Source organism: Trichomycterus rosablanca, chromosome 1 (assembly GCF_030014385.1).
Source record: "Trichomycterus rosablanca isolate fTriRos1 chromosome 1, fTriRos1.hap1, whole genome shotgun sequence".
NCBI lineage: Eukaryota > Metazoa > Chordata > Actinopteri > Siluriformes > Trichomycteridae > Trichomycterus > Trichomycterus rosablanca.
The window spans coordinates 57,880,094-57,901,211 of NC_085988.1; the positions used below are offsets into that span (position 1 = coordinate 57,880,094).

Sequence of the window (21,118 nt, forward strand, 5' to 3'; positions counted from 1 at the left end):
TAATGTGAGGAAACCCACCCACATCCCAGAGTTGAAGCTGTTCTGTACGGAGGAATGGGCTAAAATTCCTCCAAGCCGATGTGCAGGACTGATCAACAGTTACCGGAAACGCTTAGTTGCAGTTAATGTGAGGAAACCCACCCACATCCCAGAGTTGAAGCTGTTCTGTACGGAGGAATGGGCTAAAATTCCTCCAAGCCGATGTGCAGGACTGATCAACAGTTACCGGAAACGCTTAGTTGCAGTTAATGCTGCAAAGGGGGGTCACACCAGATACTGATAGCAAAGGTTCACATACTTTTGCCACACACAAATATGTAATATTGAATCATTTTCCTCAATAAATAAATGACCAAGTACAATATTTTAGTCTCATTTGTTTAACTGGGTTCTCTTTATCTACTTTTAGGACTTGTGTGAAAATCTGATGATGTTTTAGGTCATATTTATGCAGAAATATAGAAAATTCTAAAGGGTTCACAAACTTTCAAGCACCACTGTACAGTGAAGCCTGGAATTATTCATCCCCCTGGCAAATTTTGACTTACAGTTACTTTTATTCAACCAGCAATTTTTTTTGACCGGAAATGACACAGGCGTCTCCCAGATGATAATAAGACAATGTACAAGAGGCATCATTGTGGAAAAAAATGTTTCTCAGCTTTTATTTACATTTAAACAAAAAGTGGCATGTCCAAAATTATTCATACCCTTCTCAATAATCAATAAAAAATCCTTTATTGGCTATTACAGCAATCAAACGCTTCCTATAATTGCTGACCAGCTTTTTGTATGTCTCCACTGGTATTTTTGCCCATTCATCTTTAGCAATGAGCTCCAACTCTTTCAGGTTGGAGGGTCTCCTTGCCATCACCCTGATCTTTAGCTCCATCCACAGATTCTCAATTGGATTCAAGTCAGGACTCTGGCTGGGCCACTGCAAAACGTTAAAGTTTTTGTCCGCTAACCATTTCTTCACCACTTTTGCTGTGTGTTTTGGGTCGTTGTCGTGCTGAAATGTCTACTGGTGCCCAAGGCCAAGTTTCTCTGCAGACTGCCTGATGTTGTTGTTGAGAATCTTGATGTATTGCTCTTTTTTCATGGTGCAGTTTACTGTGATTAGGTTCCCTGGTCCATTGGCTGAAAAACACCCCCAGATCATTAGGTTCCCACCACCATGTTTGACAGTGGGGATGGTGTTCTTGGGGTTGAAGGCTTCTCCTTTTTTACACCAAATGAAGGACACATCATTGTTGCCAAACAATTAAATTTTTAGTTTCATCTGACCATAAAACAGAAGACCAGAAGTCTTCTTCTCTGTCCAGATGAGCACTTGCAAAGGCCAAGCGGGCTTTTGTGTGCCTTTTCTGGATAAGTGGCGTCCTCCTTGCTCTGCGTTCGTGGAACTCAGCAGTGTGCAGTGTCCATTGGACTGTCTGCCTTGAGACGTTGCCACCAGCAGAGCCCAGATTCACCAGGATGGCCTTGGTGATGATTCTTGGATTCTTTTTCACCTCTCTCACTATCCTCCTGGCCAGCACAGGTGTCACTTTTGGCTTCCGACCACGTCCTCTGAGATTTTCCACAGTGCAGAACGTCTTGTATTTTTTAAATAATACTTTGCACTGTAGCCACTGGAACTTGAAAACATTTAGATATGGCCTTATAACCTTTTCCTGACTTGTGAGCAGCCACAATGCACAGCCGCAGGTGCTTAGTGAGCTCCTTTGTCTTAGCCATGACTGTCCACAAAACAACTACAGAGAGCTGCTGTTTTTCACCTGTTGAGTTTATTAAAACAGCTGTTCCCAATGAATCAGGGTAATTAGGATGCTTTAGAACAGCAATACTATTTGGAATGGAACTTTGGATTTTCCCATAGACTGTGACAGTTTGCAAAGGGTATGAATAATTTTGGACATGCCATTTTTTGTTCAAATGTAAATAAAAGCTGAGAAATATTTTTTTTCCACAATGATGGAAATTTTAAGTCAAAATTTGCCATGGGTATGAATAATTTTGGGCTTCACTGTACAGTATATCTTCAGTAACTACAAGGGAGTTAAATGGTGAAATCAATAAGAAATTGGCTTACATTTTTATTCACCCAGGTTAATGCAAGATGCAATATTAACAGTCTGTATCTGCCACTTTTTTTTACGAGCCTCATTATATTATTGTTATATCATTCATCGCTCCATGTGGCATGTGAATGGGGCCTTTGTCATCTTGGAAAAGAGCACTTCTATAGAAAAATTCCATCATTAAAATCAGGTCGACAGTCAAAGTAACTTTGTATTTATTTGTAGTGACCCTGTCTGACAAGGGGACAGTTGGACCCAGACCACACAGTACACATTTTGAAAGCAAATCAAATTATTCATTTTGTAAGTCATCTGGATATGTACGTTTATTTACCAACAAGTGAAAGCTGCATAAGTTTTGGAAAAAATTGTGTAAGCCTTTATGCACAGTATTCAGATACAACCCCAAATCAAAAGTTGGGACAGTATGGAAAATGCAAATACAAAAAAACTGCAAAGTTCCTTACATTTACTTTGACTTTTATTTGATTGCAGACAGTTTGAACGCAAGATATTTCATGTTTTGTCTGCTCAACTTCATTTCATTTGTTAATCTACCTCCATTCCTGCATTTCAGGCTTGCAACACATTCCAAAAAAAGTTGGGACGGGTGCAATGCAGGGCTAGTAATGACGTGAAAAAACTAAATAATGATGTGATTCCTAACAGAAGATGTCAACAGGTGATTATTATCATGATTTAGTACAAAAGCAGCATCTAGGAAAGGCTTAGTCTTTGATGAGCAAAGATGATCAGAGGATCTCCAGTTTGTCAACAGTTGCATAGGAAAATTATTGAAATGTGTAAAAACAATGTACCTCAAAGAAAGATTGGAAAGGAATTGCATGTTTATCCTTCTGCAGTGCATAAAATCATTAAACCATTCAAGTAATCAGGAAGAATTTCAGTGTGTAAAAGCCAGTAGGGCAAGCTTAAGCTGAACGCCTGTGATGTTTGTTTTTTCAGGCGGCACTGCATCAAGAACCACCACTCAACAATAGCTGATATAACCGCATGGGCAAGGGATTACTTTGGCAAACCTTTGTCAAGCACAACAATACGCAGTTACATGCACAAATGCCACTTAAAACTTTAATGTGCAAAAAAGAAGCCTCATGTTATCCATGTCCAGAAGCAGCATCGACTTCTCTGGGCTCAATGTATTGATTTCTGCTTTTGTGATTATGGTCATGGTTATACTTTATTAATTCCTTATCCCTGCCATTATAATACACTATTAGCCAAGTGTAAAAATGAAACAAAAATAAATATATAGTAAGTTCATCTCATCCCCCAGTGTTCATGCTACATCTCTGCAAAATAATAACACTCAACAATTTCTATTCACCATATTCAGTGAAAACACTGATGCTTTTGACAAAGTTCTGTTTAGTAAGCTGGTGTAGACAGCAGGTGGCCCAAATGATCTTTGTGCAAACTGCACCATAAATGATCACAGCGTCTTTTTTAAATAGTTTACTTCAACGCTGAAAACAAAGCAAAATAAGTTTGCATATGAACAGAAATGAAGCTACAAATCAAAAGTTTATTTCATTTAGTTTAAACATTCGGAGGCACCGAAAACCACAGACAAAAGCAGAAGAATAAAAGATAATAAATGTATAATACATGAATATGAAAAATGTACTCAGCGGTCACTCAGACGGTGGCTCACTGTAACTCGAGTCACACCTCCAGCCACTGTGGAGACCCTACCTACCTACTGTAACGAACTGTGCTAGTTCCCCATTCCTATTCCTCTAAATCTCTTCTCTAAACCCCGTTTCTAGCACAGGTGTCTGCGGGACTGGAAGTGGGTGGAGAGCCGGGATTCGAACCCTCCACCACGACTACCGTCATTATTACAGGAGCAACGCTCTCACCACTGAGCTACCGGAGAGTACTGATTAGAATGCAGCGAAAACGCTTTTGTTCTTTTAGTGGAATATAAACCCCGCCCCCTGGGCTCTAATTGGCTGGTAGTTAATGCCTCCATTCAGCCCACTGATTGGGCAGTGAAAAGATGTGTACATCGCTAAGGCAACAGCATCACGTGGTCAAACGCAAAGCACAGAGATGAATTACAAACGAGCAGTTTTAATTATTTTAATTAATTATAATAAAACCGTTTTTATTGTAATAATTTGTTTCCTATCATTATTATTGTTGTTGTCATTGTGATTGTTACTCTTGTGTTATTATTGAAATGTTACGTAGACCCACTCTTCACGATAAAATATGGGAAACTACTACTCAAATGAAGGTTTATGTAAATTCACATCTTATGGGAGTCAGCTATGTCGCCACCACCACTGATTGTTGGATAGTGAGCCACAGAAGAACATTGGAAAGAAGATCTGCTGCACTTTCCTACAAGAGGGTGAGGGGATCCCAAACCTTTGATGTTTCAGCAGGTGCCCTTAATGACGTTCACACACAGTTGGATCAAGATTATTCTGAAGGGCCCCAACAGATTTCCTGGACACCTTCAGCATCTTGGAACAATTGATGGGAAGATAGGGAGCGAGATGGTTTTTTATATAGAATAAGAAAGTCTTTGGCAGTAATAATAATAGCAAACACTGTTTTCACGAGAAGAATGGTCCCGATGTAATCTCCACTCTCTCTGATGAGTATGATAGTTAGAAGAGTGATGGTTATGTTCGGGATCTGGTTACGTGGGTGGTTTCGCATCCAGTCAGTGTGATGAGTCCGTGGACAGCAGCAGTACATCACAGCTTTTGTGAACATGACTTTGTTAAAAACTGTTACAAAGGTAGTGATGAGTACAAACGAGACATGATTTGAAGATGTGACAGGTAATGGTTTCCTAAAAAAATGTTACAGAAGTTATAATTTGTAAAAAAAAAAAATAATAATATAAAATATATATATAAATACATTTTTTTTTAAATATATTTATTATGGCTCTACTATGACTAAACAATCAGCTCTGGTCATCAACAGAAATTGTCATCAATCTTTTTCATGTTTAAATAAGTTTGAACATGGAAGGAGACCAGCTTTACTATTAATCAGATTTACATTTTCAGCATTTAGCAGACGCTTTTATCCAAAGCGACTTACAGTTGAGACTGTATACACTGCAGGAAATTGAAGGTTGAGGGCCTTGCTTAAGTGCCCAACAGCAGCAACCTAGCAGATGTTGGGCTTGAACCAGCAACCTTTTGATTACTAGCTCTGTACCTTAACCATTGAGCCATCACTGCCTCAAATAAAATAAAGTAAAGCCATCACACTCAATAATATAATTCAGTCTTCATTAGATAGCGTTTTCTTTTGGTGCTAGCTAGCCCTCCCGGAACCCATACAGACTGCACTGCAGTGACTATTTTTTTTTTTTAAATACCTTAATATAAGTATCTATCTATCTATCTATCTATCTATCTATCTATCTATCTATCTATCTATCTATCTATCTATCTATCTATCTATCTATCTATCTATCTATCTATCAAATCAATCAATCAATCAATCAATCAATCAATCAATCAATCAATCAATCAATCAACCAACCTACCTACCTACCTACCTACCTACCTACCAACCTACCTACCTACCTACCTACCTACCTACCTACCGACCTACACTGTAAACAATGTGACTAAGGTTTACTTAAAAACAATTATGGCAACAAAGTGACACGTAATATAATTGAGTAGATTTTAATTTCTTAAGCTTTAAGTAAAATCTACTGAATAGGTTAACTAAAATTAGACAAAAAAATTAAGTAGATGTTAGTAAAAGAAACAGGTAAAATATGTTGAATTCAGCAATAGAATGGCATGTTTGAGTTAATGTAGCTCAAAAATATTTAGTAAATAGAAATCAATTTTACAAGGAAAGTGTATAAACACTTAGTAAGATTCTGAGAAAAATTAATTTAGATGTACTCAAATATTTAGGAGGAATTAATTTAAATATACTAAATATCTAGAAAAACTGATCTATGTTTGATCATTTATATAGTAAAATTTGATTTATATTTACCAATATTCTGAGTTAAATGTAATTAAGTTTATTAAATGTCTGGATAAAGATGTTTTGGATTCATTAAATTAAATAATTATTTAAACTCAATTTAGCAAACTGTTACATAACTTTTAACCAAGTTTTAATTGGTATCACATGACTAAATGTTTTCACTAACTTTATACCCAATAATATCTCTTCTTTGTGGCAAGATTTATTTATTTTATAACAGATTGCCATGCATAAAACGAATCTTTTTCAAGTGACAATCTATTTGTCATCCATGTTAATAAAGGAAAGACTACATTTATGCTCTTTTGTGATAAAAAAAAAAGACAGTAAAAAGTGCCAGAACTGCATGAAGAACCTCTGTCCATCAACTACTGGCATTACAGACACACTGGGGCATTTAATAACAACAATGACAAATGCAAAACTTTTTCTATTTTCATATGAACACTTTTATTAATTACATGCACCAACAAACATAACAATGTGTTCTTCTAAAAGACAAGTGCAACTACACTGATCAGTTACAACATTAAAACCACCTCCTTGTTTCTACACTCACTGTCCATTTTATCAGCTACACTTACCATATAGAAGCACTTTGTAGTTCTACAATTACTGACTGTAATCTATCCATTTGTCTACATGCTTTGTTAGCCCCCTTTCGCCCTGTTCTTCAAGGTTAGGACCCCCACAGGACCACCACAGAGCAGGTATTATTTAGGTGGTGGATCACTCTCAGCCCTGCAGTTACAATTACATGGTGGTGGTGTGTTAGTGTGTGTTGTGCTGGTATGAGTGGATCAGACACAGCAGTGCTGCTGGAGTTTTTAAATACCGTGTCCACTCACTGTCCACTCTATTAGACACTCCTACCTAGTTGGTCCACCTTGTAGATGTAAAGTCAGAGACGATCGCTCATCTATTGCTGCTGTTTGAGTTGGTCATCTTCTAGACCTTCATCAGTGGTCACAGGACGCTGCCCACGCTGCGCTGTTGGCTGGATATTTTTGGTTGGTGGACGATTCTCAGTCCAGCAGTGACAGTGAGGTGTTTGAAACATCCATCGGTGCTGCTGTGTCTGATCCACTCATACCAGCACAACACACACTAACACTAACACACCCTTGCAAAATTACCCAGAGCAGGAAGAAAACCAATGTTGTCAGATCCTGCTGACATTTAATTCTTGATTTTGTAGATTTTTATCCTTTCTTCAGCAATGTTCTGTGTCTCCATCATTGTCCTGAAACAGCAATAATAAAAACATTATGTAGGTTTGGACAATGAAACTGTTTGAACAAGAACATGTATATTTGCCGTACAAGCAAACAGTACAGGAATTACACAGAAAAAATAGTAGAAGTAGTGAAAGAGGTTTGGAACAATCTGGACTCTTCTTAGAGCTGGCTGCCCCATCAACCTAAGCAATCAGGGAGAAGGGTCTGATAATACAAGCAAGCAGACAATTTTTTTTAGCCTTTACCAGATCTGGCCTTCACACTTTATTTTAGCACAAGGCCTCAACATAACAATGTGAAAAAGGTAAAAGAGTTTGAAGACTTTCCAAATGTATTGTAGTTATGACTGATTTTGTAATTCAACCTTCCCATTAGGTAGGTTAAGGAAAGGAAAGGTAGGTTAAGGACTTTTTTAGCATGTGCTTCAACTTACATTGTACTCTTTTAAGAGGTGATCTATAGAATCCCCAAGATACACCATCAAACATTGAATGACAACTTCTCTTGACATGTCAATGCTAGTATTGCTTGAAGCCTGAAATTACAAAAAATAATAATTATCCATTGGCTCTGCATATCAACAACATATCAATAATGTAGCAGCATTGAAGCACCAGTAGATGATCAAGAGACTTTTAATTAACTGCATAAATATAATTCACTTTATTTGGAGTCCAAGTTTAGATCTGTAGATGTTCACCTGAGAAATCACTGATCCTGTAACAAGTCTGATATCACTGACTTAATGTCAACATGATGAAATTCAAGTAAATGGAAAATGAGGTATGGTGAATTATGTTCAAACTGTGCATCACCATATCTTAATTTTGTATATGAATAATATACAATCAGTTGTTGCTTTAATTTCAAATTCAGGTTGAAAATCACCAAAAGATGTTTTCTAACAAATCTAAATTTGTAAACTAACTGTGTACAAACATTTACACATATAATGTACATGAAATCTCTATCTCTGCATATTTTGTAGTGTCTGATAAACTGAGATTTCAAATATTCTTCATGCACCTGAAAAGAAAAACATTTGCTTTAAATCAACCAGACAGCTTCATATTTTACACTCATAATACATTTGTAAAACCTAAACAAACTCTCAAATATTACATTTGCTTGTCCACATGTACAGAAAATCTGAGGACTACACAAAACAACATATTTTTAAACCGTCATTCAGGAAAATATTTCAACAATTTTGGAAAGCTCAGCAGACACATTACAGTCAGGGATATTAGTCAGCAACCCAAGCACCTATGCTGGCAACAAGCATATCAGCAAAATGTCAGTTGTTTTCCCTCCAAGACAAAAACAGCGTTTTCAAATCTTCATTTAAGGAGCTAAAACTATAACGCATTAGTGTGGATGTAACCTAACACTTCTCTGTCAGTTCATTGTCCGCACTTGTGCTCTAATTTACAGACTTTAAAGCAGCGTTTAAAAATACACACCCGTGTAATGCAGAGGTCTTCAATTCTAAAACTTGAATCCATATTCCAGTCCTGCAATTTGCACTTTTTTCAGTTTTCTGTTGGAGTATTCTTTCAAATATTAGTTGTAGCCCATGCTGACACGAACTAAGTGTGCTTAGTTTGCATACTCAAAATGGCTGCCTAAGCAAGCTGTCACTGGTACTTTGCGATAAATACTATGTATTCAGACACACTACCCTCTCTTACATACTGCTTTCATGTAATGTTTAGTATGGAAGTGTAAGTAAGTAAGTAAGTAGGTAAATTTTATTTATAAAGCACTCTTAAAACAACTTACGTTGACCAAAGTGCTGTACATCGAATAAGCATACATAACACAACATTATGTTAAAAAAGTAAGAACCAAATAAAAATACAGAGTAAGAGACAAAATAAAACAGATAAAAATAGACAAGACAATTAAAATTAACACGGCTCCTCACTGTTCAAATGCCAGCTTATAAAGGTATGTTTTTAGGAGTGATTTAAAAACAGCGGCCGAAGGTGCTTGTCGAATATTAAGAGGTAGAGTGTTCCATAGCCTCGGAGCATAAACTGCAAATGCACGATCACCTTTTAGCTTCAAACGAGCCCTAAGAACAGTCAACAAGTTCTGAGTGGCTGATCTCAAAGATCGCTGTGCGGTTGCGGGAGAAAGCATACCACTGAGATAAGCCGGGGCTTGACCATTAAGCGCTTTAAAAACAAATAAAAGCACTTGAAACTGAATCCTGTGCTGAACAGGCAGCCAATGTAGTGAGGCAAGGACTGGTGTAATATGGTTTCTTTTCTTGGTATTAGTCAGTAACCTTGCTGCTGCATTCTGGACTACCTGTAAGCGCTGCAACAGAGACTGATTAATCCCAATATACAGAGAATTACAGTAGTCAATTCTTGCAGAAATGAATGCATGAATAACTTTTTCCAGGTCAGAATAGCAGAGAAAAGGCTTAATCTTCGCAATATTTCTGAGCTGGAAGAAGCTCTTCCTTACCACAGAGTTGATTTGTTTATCAAATCGGAGGTCAGAGTCAAAGATAACACCAAGATTTCTCACAGATGTATTGACACATGTAGACAAGTGACCAAGGTTATTGGAGACACTATTGATGTGATGAGGACCCCCAAAAATGATAACCTCTGACTTGCTTTCATTCAGCTGAAGAAAATTGTCAGCCATCCACCTCTTCATGTCCTCAAGACAACTGCTAAGAGATGTTAACGAGCCATTGTCATTCGGTCTAATGGGAAGATAAAGCTGTATGTCATCAGCATACAGGTGAAAGCTGACATTGTGCTTCCTAATTATTTGACCCAATGGCAGCATATAGAGAGAAAAAAGGAGGGGCCCTAGTATGGACCCTTGTGGAACACCACAAGAGACATCAGCAGAAGAAGAGAAATAGCTGCTAATATTCACTGAAAAGGTTCTATTCTTAAAATAAGATATGAACCAATTCAGGGCCTCTCCCTGTAACCCCACCCACTTTTCCAGGCGACCAACAAGTATGTCATGGTCAACAGTATCAAAAGCAGAACTAAGGTCCAATAAAATGAGGATGGCACAATTTCCCTCATCAACAGTAAGTAGCAAGTCATTTGTCACCTTCAGAAGAGCAGATTCAGTGCTGTGCATAGACTTAAAGCCAGATTGAAAAATCTCAAAAATACCATCTCTACTCAAAAATGGTAAAAGCTGAGAATATACAACCTTTTCCAGCAATTTAGCCAAGAATGGTAATTTAGAAATCGGCCTATAGTTACTAACCACTGTAGCATCAAGATTATGCTTTTGAGCAGAGGTGTAACTACAGCATGTTTAAAGCATGCTGGAACAGTACCAGTGGCAAGGGAAGTACAGTGCCTTGCAAAAGTATTCAGCCCCCTTGAACTTTTCAACCTTTTGCCACATTTCAGGCTTCAAACATAACGATATGAAATGATAATTTTTTGTGAAGAATCAACAACAAGTGGGACACAATCGTGAAGTGGAACGAAATTTATTGGATATTTTAAACTTTTTTTTAGAAATAAAAAACTGAAAAGTGGGGCGTGCAATATTATTCAGCCCCCTTGCGTTAATACTTTGTAGCGCCACCTTTTGCTGCGATTACAGCTGCAAGTCGCTTGGGGTATGTCTCTATCAGTTTTGCACATCGAGAGACAGAAATTTTTGCCCATTCTTCCTTGCAAAACAGCTCGAGCTCAGTGAGGTTGGATGGAGAGCGTTTGTGAACAGCAGTTTTCAGCTCTTTCCACAGATTCTCGATGGGATTCATGTCTGGACTTTGACTTGGCCATTCTAACACCTGGATACGTTTATTTGTGAACCATTCCATTGTAGATTTTGCTTTATGTTTTGGATCATTGTCTTGTTGGAAGATAAATCTCCGTCCCAGTCTCAGGTCTTTTGCAGACTGCAACAGGTTTTCTTCCAGAATGGTCCTGTATTTGGCTCCATCCATCTTCCCATCAATTTTAACCATCTTCCCTGTCCCTGCTGAAGAAAAGCAGGCCCAAACCATGATGCTGCCACCACCATGTTTGACAGTGGGGATGGTGTGTTCAGGGTGATGAGCTGTGTTGCTTTTACGCCAAACATAACGTTTTGCATTGTGGCCAAAAAGTTCGATTTTGGTTTCATCTGACCAGAGCACCTTCTTCCACATGTTTGGTGTGTCTCCCAGGTGACTTTTTATAGATATCTTTGAGAAATGGCTTTCTTCTTGCCACTCTTCCATAAAGGCCAGATTTGTGCAGTGTACGACTGATTGTGTCCTATGGACAGAGTCTCCCACCTCAGCTGTAGATCTCTGCAGTTCATTCAGAGTGATCATGGGCCTCTTGGCTGCATCCCTGATCAGTCTTCTCCTTGTTTGAGCTGAAAGTTTAGAGGGACGGCCGGGTCTTGGTAGATTTGCAGTGGTCTGATACTCCTTCCATTTCAATATGATCGCTTGCACAGTGCTCCTTGAGATGTTTAAAGCTTGGGAAATCTTTTTGTATCCAAATCCGGCTTTAAACTTCTCCACAACAGTATCTCGGACCTGCCTGGTGTGTTCCTTGGTCTTCATGATGCTCTCTGCGCTTTAAACAGAACTCTGAGACTTATACGGAGACTTGATTACACACAGGTGGATTCTATTTATCACCATCAGTCATTAGGTCAACATTGGATCATTCAGAGATCCTCACTGAACTTCTGGAGTGAGTTTGCTGCACTGAAAGTAAAGGGGCTGAATAATATTGCACGCCCCACTTTTTAGTTTTTTATTTCTAAAAAAAGTTCAAAATATCCAATAAATTTCGTTCCACTTCACGATTGTGTCCCACTTGTTGTTGATTCTTCACAAAAAATTACAATTTCATATCGTTATGTTTGAAGCCTGAAATGTGGCAAAAGGTTGAAAAGTTCAAGGGGGCTGAATACTTTTGCAAGGCACTGTATTAATGATATCCAGGACAAAAGGTCCTAATATATCAAATGTCTCCCTAACTATCTGTGGGGGCATCACATCAAGTGGGGAGGTTGTTGGCTTTGTTTTCAGCACCAAATCTGTTAATTCGGAGATTGAAACAGCCTCAAAGTTTTCAAACACACCTGGGCACGGCGGTGGAAGTGGAGAATCTATACCCAAGTAAGTAATGCCAGACCTAATTGTTTCAGTTTTTTCCACAAAAAAGTTTAAAAACTCTTCACATACTCTAGGAGAAGGAACATTTCCAACTTCGGGTGATGATTTAAGTAAAGAATTTATTGTACTGAACAGTACTTTAGGTCTGTTGTAATTTTTGGCAATTATGCTTGAAAAGTATGCCTCTCTAGCAGACTTAACAGCTAGCTGATAGTCTTCCAGGCAACCTTTAAAAATATCCAAACTTACTTGCAATCTGTCCTTTCTCCATTTCCGTTCCGCTCTTCTACAAGCCTGTCTAATTTCCTGTGTGGATGCATTTAACCAGGGCTGAACTTTTGGTTTTAAGCGTTTAAATTTCATAGGGGCAAGAGAATCCAGAACAGTTGAACAGTTATAATTAAAAAAGTAACTAACTCATCCACATTAGCATGAGTCTGACCATCGTTGGGCAATTTTAACATGTCAGAAAAGGCTCAAGAAGGGGGCGGAGTCGCTAGCCGATTCACCACCTGTAGCCCATGTCTCAGTTAAAAACAACAGGTCCAAACCATGAGAAGTGAAAAAGTCATTTAAAATAAACGTCTTATTATGGACAGAGCGCGCATTTATCAGTGCCATATGGACTAGTGATGGGAATTTCGGCTCCTTTTAGAGAGCCGGTTCTTTAGGCTCGGCTCACTAAAAAGAGCCGGCTCTTTCGGCTCCCAAGTGGCTCCTTAGATTTTTTTGTTGCTTAAATTAATTTATTACCAAATTACATGTAAAATGAATTACTAATGTAAAAACATTGTATTAAATGTTTATTATTTAAATTGCTTTATTTATATACTCAACATGGAACAGAGACCTCCAACAATAAATTATAAAATACAAAAACAAAGACCCATCTCAATTAGACAAAAAGATCCGATTGTGTATATTATTTGTACATTTGCATCTAGAGTGGGACGGCATGGTGGCTAAGTGGGTAGCACTGTCGCCTGACGGCAAGAAGGTCCTGGGTTCGATCCCCAGGTGAAGAGCCTGGGTCCTTTCTGTGTGGAGTTTGCATGTCTTTCCCATGTCCGTGTGGGTTTCCTCCGGGTGCTCCGGTTTCCTCCCACAGTCCAAAGACATGCAAGTGAGGTGAATGTTCCTGTCATGAATGTAACCAAAGTGTAAAACGTGACGTTAAAATCCTAATAAACAAACAAAAAAATAAACAAGCATCTAGAGTGAAACAACACAACATCAACGAAGCATCACTCACACTCAACAAAATATAAATGAAAATGTGCAAAACAAAAAGAAGGTAGTTTAGTTAAGATTAGCATTCAGAAAAACCAAGGAGCTCATCTTTGATGGGTTGATCCTGTTTCTCTTTTCTGTTATGATCTGCCCTGTTAAAATAGATTCTCTCTGAGGGGACAGATACACAGTCTATGTGCCATCACATGTATAAGATGTGGGTAGACTGAACACTTGGTCTCCTACCAGTGGGCCTGCACTTCTCTGTAAAAGGGGCTCCTCGAGTCCAAACTTTACTATGTTTCCTCTCACTCATTTTCCTCACTTTTCCAGCGTGTAATGTCTGGCTGTGTAAGTTAATGTGTATATTTTTTTTTATTAATGTGTATTGGAACTGTGAGAGACTGAGCACCTAAGCATTTCACTCACCTTTCACACCTGTGTTAATGTGACGTGACAATAATGTGATTTGATTTGATTTGTGTAAAGCGCTGAGTTCTCTCTCTCTCTCTCTCTCTCTCTCTCTCTCTCCCTCTCTCCCTCCTGTTCATGTGCACGCTGTGTGTGTGTGTGTGTAACCCCGCCCCTCCTGCTCAGTGTAAACACACAAACGCAACCACGCATCTTGACCAATCACGTGCGGCTTTGACAGAAAAAAAAACCGGAAAAAAACGAATCGGCTCCCAATCAGGAGCCGAATCCCGTCGTTCACTTTAAAGAGCCGGCTCTTAGAGCCGGATCGTTCGCAACCGACCCATCACTAATATGGACTGACACAGAATGAGACTGGGGTAACGGTGTGTATTTCAGTGCTCTGAGACTGACAGTGTGCGATTTCAGACGCAGCCTTCATGTCAGCATGGGCTACAACTACTAGATAAAAGCATACTTTGACAGAAAAATAAAAAAATCACCTAACTGTCCTCTTGTGGTCTCACTGTATCAAGAACAGGAATATAAAACCATTCAGAAAGGCTCAGATAGCACACAACTCTTAGCTAACTTAACTGGCAAATTTACAATTTGTATTTAAATGTAATGAGACTAAAAACGATTTATTCTGCTGAAATAAACTTCAATTAAACATCATATAACATTAATAAAACACAGTGATTAAGTGCATTTCATTTGTGAACAAGAAACTGAATAATTCGTAATTACTCACCCCTGACAGCAAATGTTTAGCCCCACTGTTGTGCAGTTTGCTAAGTGCGGCAGGGGTTGAAGAAATTTGTGGAAAAAAACCAACTTACTAATTGGCTGTAAGTTAATGTCTACATCCAGCCCACTGATTGGACAGTGAAAAGATGTGTACATCGCTAAGGCAACAGCATCACGTAGTCGAACTCAACACGCAGAGCTGATTTAATCATTAAGTGCCCTTAATAACACTGAAACTTAGTGGAACTCTTTCTGTTATTTTTTTTATTGTCTTATTTAAGCTGATCCCTGTTCCCTTTATCTACATACAGTGGGGCTTGAAAGTTTGTGAACCCTTTAGAATTTTCTATATTTCTGCATAAATATGACCTAAAATGACCGAATGAAAATGGCTCGTTAACGTCTTTTAGCAGTTGTCTTGAGGACATGAAGAGGTGGATGGCTGACAATTTTCTTCAGCTGAATGAAAGCAAGTCAGAGGTTATCATTTTTGGGGGTCCTCATCACATCAATAGTGTCTCCAATAACCTTGGTCACTTGTCTACATGTGTCAATACATCTGTGAGAAATCTTGGTGTTATCTTTGACTCTGACCTCCGATTTGATAAACAAATCAACTCTGTGGTAAGGAAGAGCTTCTTCCAGCTCAGAAATATTGCGAAGATTAAGCCTTTTCTCTGCTATTCTGACCTGGAAAAAGTTATTCATGCATTCATTTCTGCAAGAATTGACTACTGTAATTCTCTGTATATTGGGATTAATCAGTCTCTGTTGCGGCGCTTACAGGTAGTCCAGAATGCAGCAGCAAGGTTACTGACTAATACCAAGAAAAGAAACCATATTACACCAGTCCTTGCCTCACTACATTGGCTGCCTGTTCAGCACAGGATTCAGTTTCAAGTGCTTTTATTTGTTTTTAAAGCGCTTAATGGTCAAGCCCCGGCTTATCACAGTGGTATGCTTTCTCCCGCAACCACACAGCGATCTTTGAGATCAGCCACTCAGAACTTTCTGCAAGAATTGACTACTGTAATTCTCTGTATATTGGGATTAATCAGTCTCTGTTGCAGCGCTTACAGGTAGTCCAGAATGCAGCAGCAAGGTTACTGACTAATACCAAGAAAAGAAACCATATTACACCAGTCCTTGCCTCACTACATTGGCTGCCTGTTCAGCACAGGATTCAGTTTCAAGTGCTTTTATTTGTTTTTAAAGCGCTTAATGGTCAAGCCCCGGCTTATCTCAGTGGTATGCTTTCTCCCGCAACCGCACAGCGATCTTTGAGATCAGCCACTCAGAACTTGTTGACTGTTCTTAGGGCTCGTTTGAAGCTAAAAGGTGATCGTGCATTTGCAGTTTATGCTCCGAGGCTATGGAACACTCTACCTCCTACTTTTCGACAAGCACCTTCGGCCGCTGTTTTTAAATCACTCCTAAAAACATACCTTTATAAGCTGGCATTTGAACAGTGAGGAGCCGTGTTAATTTTAATTGTTTAGTCTATTTGTATCTGTTTTATTTTGTCTCTTACTCTGTATTTTTATTTGGTTCTTACTTTTTTAACATAATGTTGTGTTATGTATGCTTATTCGATGTACAGCACTTTGGTCAACGTAAGTTGTTTTAAGAGTGCTTTATAAATAAAATTTACCTACTTACTTACTTACTTACACTTCCATACTAAACATTACATGAAAGCAGTATGTAAGAGAGGGTAGTGTGTCTGAATACATAGTATTTATCGCAAAGTACCAGTGACAGCTTGCTTAGGCAGCCATTTTGAGTATGCAAACTAAGCACACTTAGTTCGTGTCAGCATGGGCTACAACTAATATTTAAAAGAATACTCCAACAGAAAACTGAAAAAAGTGCAAATTGCAGGACTGGAATATGGATTCAAGTTTTAGAATTGAAGACCTCTGCATTACACGGGTGTGTATTTTTAAACGCTGCTTTAAAGTCTGTAAATTAGAGCACAAGTGCGGACAATGAACTGACAGAGAAGTGTTAGGTTACATCCACACTAATGCGTTATAGTTTTAGCTCCTTAAATGAAGATTTGGAAACGCTGTTTTTGTCTTGGAGGGAAAACAACTGACATTTTGCTGATATGCTTGTTGCCAGCATAGGTGCTTGGGTTGCTGACTAATATCCCTGACTGTAATGTGTCTGCTGAGCTTTCCAAAATTGTTGAAATATTTTCCTGAATGACGGTTTAAAAATATGTTGTTTTGTGTAGTCCTCAGATTTTCTGTACATGTGGACAAGCAAATGTAATATTTGAGAGTTTGTTTAGGTTTTACAAATGTATTATGAGTGTAAAATATGAAGCTGTCTGGTTGATTTAAAGCAAATGTTTTTCTTTTCAGGTGCATGAAGAATATTTGAAATCTCAGTTTATCAGACACTACAAAATATGCAGAGATAGAGATTTCATGTACATTATATGTGTAAATGTTTGTACACAGTTAGTTTACAAATTTAGATTTGTTAGAAAACATCTTTTGGTGATTTTCAACCTGAATTTGAAATTAAAGCAACAACTGATTGCATATTATTCATATACAAAATTAAGATATGGTGATGCACAGTTTGAACATAATTCACCATACCTCATTTTCCATTTACTTGAATTTCATCATGTTGACATTAAGTCAGTGATATCAGACTTGTTACAGGATCAGTGATTTCTCAGGTGAACATCTACAGATCTAAACTTGGACTCCAAATAAAGTGAATTATATTTATGCAGTTAATTAAAAGTCTCTTGATCATCTACTGGTGCTTCAATGCTGCTACATTATTGATATGTTGTTGATATGCAGAGCCAATGGATAATTATTATTTTTTGTAATTTCAGGCTTCAAGCAATACTAGCATTGACATGTCAAGAGAAGTTGTCATTCAATGTTTGATGGTGTATCTTGGGGATTCTATAGATCACCTCTTAAAAGAGTACAATGTAAGTTGAAGCACATGCTAAAAAAGTCCTTAACCTACCTTTCCTTTCCTTAACCTACCTAATGGGAAGGTTGAATTACAAAATCAGTCATAACTACAATACATTTGGAAAGTCTTCAAACTCTTTTACCTTTTTCACATTGTTATGTTGAGGCCTTGTGCTAAAATAAAGTGTGAAGGCCAGATCTGGTAAAGGCTAAAAAAAATTGTCTGCTTGCTTGTATTATCAGACCCTTCTCCCTGATTGCTTAGGTTGATGGGGCAGCCAGCTCTAAGAAGAGTCCAGATTGTTCCAAACCTCTTTCACTACTTCTACTATTTTTTCTGTGTAATTCCTGTACTGTTTGCTTGTACGGCAAATATACATGTTCTTGTTCAAACAGTTTCATTGTCCAAACCTACATAATGTTTTTATTATTGCTGTTTCAGGACAATGATGGAGACACAGAACATTGCTGAAGAAAGGATAAAAATCTACAAAATCAAGAATTAAATGTCAGCAGGATCTGACAACATTGGTTTTCTTCCTGCTCTGGGTAATTTTGCAAGGGTGTGTTAGTGTTAGTGTGTGTTGTGCTGGTATGAGTGGATCAGACACAGCAGCACCGATGGATGTTTTAAACACCTCACTGTCACTGCTGGACTGAGAATCGTCCACCAACCAAAAATATCCAGCCAACAGCGCAGCGTGGGCAGCGTCCTGTGACCACTGATGAAGGTCTAGAAGATGACCAACTCAAACAGCAGCAATAGATGAGCGATCGTCTCTGACTTTACATCTACAAGGTGGACCAACTAGGTAGGAGTGTCTAATAGAGTGGACAGTGAGTGGACACGGTATTTAAAAACTCCAGCAGCGCTGCTGTGTCTGATCCACTCATACCAGCACAACACACACTAACACACCACCACCATGTAATTGTAACTGCAGGGCTGAGAGTGATCCACCACCTAAATAATACCTGCTCTGTGGTGGTCCTGTGGGGGTCCTAACCTTGAAGAACAGGGCGAAAGGGGGCTAACAAAGCATGTAGACAAATGGATAGATTACAGTCAGTAATTGTAGAACTACAAAGTGCTTCTATATGGTAAGTGTAGCTGATAAAATGGACAGTGAGTGTAGAAACAAGGAGGTGGTTTTAATGTTGTAACTGATCAGTGTAGTTGCACTTGTCTTTTAGAAGAACACATTGTTATGTTTGTTGGTGCATGTAATTAATAAAAGTGTTCATATGAAAATAGAAAAAGTTTTGCATTTGTCATTGTTGTTATTAAATGCCCCAGTGTGTCTGTAATGCCAGTAGTTGATGGACAGAGGTTCTTCATGCAGTTCTGGCACTTTTTACTGTATTTTTTTTTCATCACAAAAGAGCATAAATGTAGTCTTTCCTTTATTAACATGGATGACAAATAGATTGTCACTTGAAAAAGATTTGTTTTATGCATGGCAATCTGTTATAAAATAAATAAATCTTGCCACAAAGAAGAGATATTATTGGGTATAAAGTTAGTGAAAACATTTAGTCATGTGATACCAATTAAAACTTGGTTAAAAGTTATGTAACAGTTTGCTAAATTGAGTTTAAATAATTATTTAATTTAATGAATCCAAAACATCTTTATCCAGACATTTAATAAACTTAATTACATTTAACTCAGAATATTAGTAAATATAAATCAAATTTTACTATATAAATGATCAAACATAGATCAGTTTTTCTAGATATTTAGTATATTTAAATTAATTCCTCCTAAATATTTGAGTACATCTAAATTAATTTTTCTCAGAATCTTACTAAATGTTTATACACTTTCCTTGTAAAATTGATTTCTATTTACTAAATATTTTTGAGCTACATTAACTCAAACATGCCATTCTATTGCTGAATTCAACACATTTTACCTGTTTCTTTTACTAACATCTACTTAATTTTTTTGTCTAATTTTAGTTAACCTATTCAGTAGATTTTACTTAAAGCTTAAGAAATTAAAATCTACTCAATTATATTACGTGTCACTTTGTTGCCATAATTGTTTTTAAGTAAACCTTAGTCACATTGTTTACAGTGTAGGTCGGTAGGTAGGTAGGTAGGTAGGTAGGTAGGTAGGTAGGTAGGTAGGTAGGTAGGTAGGTTGGTAGGTAGGTAGGTAGGTAGGTTGATTGATTGATTGATTGATTGATTGATTGATTGATAGATAGATAGATAGATAGATAGATAGATAGATAGATAGATAGATAGATAGATAGATAGATAGATAGATAGATAGATAGATACTTATATTAAGGTATTTAAAAAAAAAAAAAAATAGTCACTGCAGTGCAGTCTGTATGGGTTCCGGGAGGGCTAGCTAGCACTTATGTGATTTCGTCGTAATTTTATTCATTGTACATCAGCTCCAGTGTCAATGCCAATCTTTTTTCTGAATCTGTTGCACCAAAAGAAAACGCTATCTAATGAAGACTGAATTATATTATTGATTGTGATGGCTTTACTTTATTTTATTTGAGGCAGTGATGGCTCAATGGTTAAGGTACAGAGCTAGTAATCAAAAGGTTGCTGGTTCAAGCCCAACATCTGCTAGGTTGCTGCTGTTGGGCACTTAAGCAAGGCCCTCAACCTTCAATTTCCTGCAGTGTATACAGTCTCAACTGTAAGTCGCTTTGGATAAATATAAAAAAATATATAAATCTGATTAATAGTAAAGCTGGTCTCCTTCCATGTTCAAACTTATTTAAACATGAAAAAGATTGATGACAATTTCTGTTGATGACCAGAGCTGATTGTTTAGTCATAGTAGAGCCATAATAAATATATAAAAAAAACTTTTTATTTATATATATATTTTTTATTATTATTATTTTTTTTTACAAATTATAACTTCTGTAACATTTTTTTAGGAAACCATTACCTGTCACATCTTCAAATCATGTCTCGTTTGTACTCATCACTACCTTTGTAACAGTTTTTAACAAAGTCATGTTCACAAAAGCTGTGATGTACTGCTGCTGTCCACGGACTCATCACACTGACTGGATGCGAAACCACCCACGTAACCAGATCCCGAACATAACCATCACTCTTCTAACTATCATACTCATCAGAGAGAGTGGAGATTACATCGGGACCATTCTTCTCGTGAAAACAGTGTTTGCTATTATTATTACTGCCAAAGACTTTCTTATTCTATATAAAAAACCATCTCGCTCCCTATCTTCCCATCAATTGTTCCAAGATGCTGAAGGTGTCCAGGTAATCTGTTGGGGCCCTTCAGAATAATCTTGATCCAACTGTGTGTGAACGTCATTAAGGGCACCTGCT

The 21,118-nt window shown here is 37.7% G+C and overlaps 2 long non-coding RNA genes across 2 annotated transcripts; one reads left to right on the plus strand and one right to left on the minus strand.

The window, feature by feature from the left end:
- Nucleotides 1–6,514: 6,514 nt before the first annotated feature.
- On the minus strand, nucleotides 6,515–14,907 carry LOC134323034 (uncharacterized). Its single transcript, XR_010014002.1, has 4 exons — nucleotides 14,842–14,907; nucleotides 7,761–7,862; nucleotides 7,226–7,332; nucleotides 6,515–6,830 (listed from the first exon to the last, which is right to left on the minus strand). It is a non-coding gene; the product is annotated as an uncharacterized LOC134323034 (long non-coding RNA).
- Nucleotides 14,908–17,702: 2,795 nt separating this feature from the next.
- On the plus strand, nucleotides 17,703–19,045 carry LOC134323042 (uncharacterized). Its single transcript, XR_010014003.1, has 3 exons — nucleotides 17,703–17,799; nucleotides 18,228–18,334; nucleotides 18,730–19,045. It is a non-coding gene; the product is annotated as an uncharacterized LOC134323042 (long non-coding RNA).
- The last annotated feature ends 2,073 nt before the right edge of the window (nucleotides 19,046–21,118 follow it).